We start from the raw sequence: 2,539 nt of genomic DNA, 5'->3' as shown, positions 1-2,539 counted from the left end.
TGTTTTCTCAGGAATGGCTCTCTACTCCACAACTTCTATTGCTCTTTGAAGATTCTGCTCATGCATCCTCTCCTCTAGTAACTCCTGTTCCTTCTGTGTGACTTGAGTTTCTCTCAAATACTCTTCTCATAATTTTAACAGTTGCGTTATCTCTTTGTGTCTGGGTTATAGTCTAATGACCCTTGATGTCCTGATGGTCAGCATTGTGACTTGCACATAGGATGGCCTGAGGGGGGAAATATTTTACATGAATGAATAAATAAATGAAGCTAAGACCTAGAAATCATAGTTATAATGTCATGAACTGTCTGAAAGAAATATACATTTATTTGAAGTGGTTGAGAATTTAATTATACTTTAAACAGTGAACTCTAGTTCTCTCAACTAGAGAAGTTGAGAGAACGGATCAAGAATTGAGGCATAGAATTGGGTAAGAATTAGTGATTTTAGAAATGAATTGCTTTAAGTGATGGTATTTTACAGTGGAGTTTTCTCCTAGGATGTGAACAAATAGGTATCAAACACCAAAGTAAGCATAACAATTTATAGTGGAGAATTCACAGGAAGGCGTGTTTGAAAAGAGGTTAGATGGTTATGGCAGTTCTCAGATCCTCATCCACAACAAGCAGATTTAAACGAACTGAGGATTTAAATAAAAAAGACGTTGTAAAGAGGATTTTGGAAAAGGTTGCTGGTGGACACTGAGCTCTCCTACCCATCTCAAGGGAAGGGGTAGATTGTACCTGTCCTTCACCTTGTGACCAAGAAAGGGGCTTCACCAGGACCACTCAGAGTTAACACACACACACACTGGTCTGGTGTCTGATTCCTGGCTGAGCAATGGATAGTGTAAGACATAGCCTTATTAGCTATATACAAGAGACATAGAAGTGACTGCACTGAGTTTGTACTCCCAACATAGATCAGGGGAAGAATGCATGACTGTTTCTCATGGACCATTGATGGGTAAGATAAAGCAGGGGAAGAGTCAGAGGGTTGCCTGGAGGTACAAATAATCATCAGCAGTGATGAACTGAAGGTATCACCCAATTTTCAGAGGGTAAAAATAGAATAGGTGACCAGACCAACTAGAACAGAGATCAAGGGAACTGCAGGTGGCAACTCATAGATTCCCTGAGAGCACCATGGGAGAAATAGTCAGTTCAGACATCTGCCAGGTCTGGAGAAAAGCCATTGTTCCAGTAAAAACTTTCCTTAACTCTTTCCCTCTCTTTATGCCTCATGTTTCAACCCAAAGAGGTCAGAAACTTTAGTTAACAGATGGTGTTGAAGGATAAAACAGTGGTGGGAAAAGAGACCAGAGGCCAGCCTTCTTCCCTTGTGCCAGGCTTTCATAGAGATGAGGGGGAAAGAAGGGGTTGGGGAGATAGCAGTAGCCTTAATTTTTTTTAAGATATGTGTTTCCTTTATTTTTTAATATAATTTATTGTCAAATTGGCTAACATACAGTGTGTACAGTATGCTTTTGGTTTTGGGAGTAGATTCCCATGGTTTATCGCTTACATACAACACCCAGTGCTCATCCCAACAAGTGCCCTCCTCAATGCCCATGACCCATTAGAAATATGGAATGCTTGGGGCGCCTGGGTGGCGCAGTCGGTTAAGCGTCCGACTTCAGCCAGGCCACGATCTCGCGGTCCGTGAGTTCGAGCCCCGCGTCGGGCTCTGGGCTGATGGCTCGGAGCCTGGAGCCTGTTTCCGATTCTGTGTCTCCCTCTCTCTCTGCCCCTCCCCCGTTCATGCTCTGTCTCTCTCTGTCCCAAAAATAAATAAACGTTAAAAAAAAAAAAAGAAATATGGAATGCTTCATGAATTTGCATGTTATCCTTGCACAGGGGCCATGCTGACCTTCTCTGTATCGTTCCAATTCTGGTATGTGTGCTGCTGAAGTGAGCATGAGCAGAAGCCTTAATTTTACAGACATTTGCAATTTTGAACACACAAAGTGGACATTTCCATTCTGAAGTTGAAACAATATTTTATCACTGAAAAATTATTAAGAATGTCTGAGATGTGCCTGAATTTTCTATAGGGGTGGGAGAAGACAAACCCTCACTAAATAAATGGGTGAAAACAATGAAAGGTGACATAAAATGGCTTTGTAATTTCATTCCAAGATTCATGCTTGTTCAACGTGATGATAACATTTTACCTGGAGCTTGGTGAGCATTTGTACTGTGGCAGCTACTGCAAGTCTCTGTGCCAGGGTAAACTATTTAAATAATTTACATGTTAAATCATTTCATTATATTTTATAGACATTCAAGATTACTCTTGAATTTCCTCCTAGATATCAATGCTCAGGTTTTTCAATTCTTGCCTCTGTCTTCTGAACCTCTGTGGTCAGTCTTAATAAGTGAGAAATTGCACATGTGGTGAGCCTAACTCAGATAAGCTGGAATAGATTTTCATACTCTCCAGTTCTGGCCTCCTGGATAGAATCAATACTATTGATCATAGTGGCTGCGTTGGCCAGACAGCCACTACCCTGAGAAAAGCATCTCATCAGTCTGCTGGT

General features: G+C 41.2%; 1 non-coding gene across 1 annotated transcript; it reads right to left on the bottom strand.

Moving 5' to 3' along the window:
• Positions 1-1,811: 1,811 nt before the first annotated feature.
• Positions 1,812-1,918, bottom strand: LOC121045207 (U6 spliceosomal RNA). Its single transcript, XR_005797636.1, has one exon. It is a non-coding gene; the product is annotated as a U6 spliceosomal RNA (small nuclear RNA).
• Between the last annotated feature and the right edge of the window lie 621 nt (positions 1,919-2,539).

The sequence above is a fragment of the Herpailurus yagouaroundi genome, unplaced genomic scaffold (genome assembly GCF_014898765.1).
Source record: "Herpailurus yagouaroundi ecotype Mexico unplaced genomic scaffold, PumYag 189, whole genome shotgun sequence".
Classification (NCBI taxonomy): Eukaryota; Metazoa; Chordata; class Mammalia; order Carnivora; family Felidae; genus Herpailurus; species Herpailurus yagouaroundi.
Note: the sequence above shows the minus strand (reverse complement) of the source record. Positions and strands in the feature narration are given on the sequence as shown.